Genomic DNA, 477 nt, shown 5'->3' with positions numbered 1-477 from the left:
AAACTTGTTATGAACAGGCGGTAATTTTGTCGTTTTCTTCTTGTTAAATGGACCACTTTAACAAGAGGAAAACGACAAAATTACCTCCTCTTCATAACAAGTTTACTTGTTACATGTTGTTATTTAAATGTTAATATGTCGTGAGAATAACAGCAAAACCATGGCAAAACAACCATTTATTTACTCGGTTTCGTTCCACACGGGATAGTCTGCCGACACTCTGAAAACCAGTGTGTACTTGAATGCAGTACCTCCTGCATACCTACATGCATGCAGGAGGTATACTTTGTACTTGGCAAGTATGCAAAGTACACACTAACACCTCTATACATTTATGCAGAAGGTACTGTGTACGTGACGTAGTGCACACTAATGTGATGTACGTATGCAGGAGGTACTGCATTCAAGTACACAGTCGGGTGTCGTCAGAGCAGTGCGAATGTCCGCTTCTATCTTTACCACTTTTCCCTCCCTCCC

Source organism: Frankliniella occidentalis, unplaced genomic scaffold (assembly GCF_000697945.3).
Source record: "Frankliniella occidentalis isolate FOCC.00 unplaced genomic scaffold, Focc_3.1 Scaffold25, whole genome shotgun sequence".
In the NCBI taxonomy this organism is placed as follows: Eukaryota; Metazoa; Arthropoda; class Insecta; order Thysanoptera; family Thripidae; genus Frankliniella; species Frankliniella occidentalis.
Note: the sequence above shows the minus strand (reverse complement) of the source record.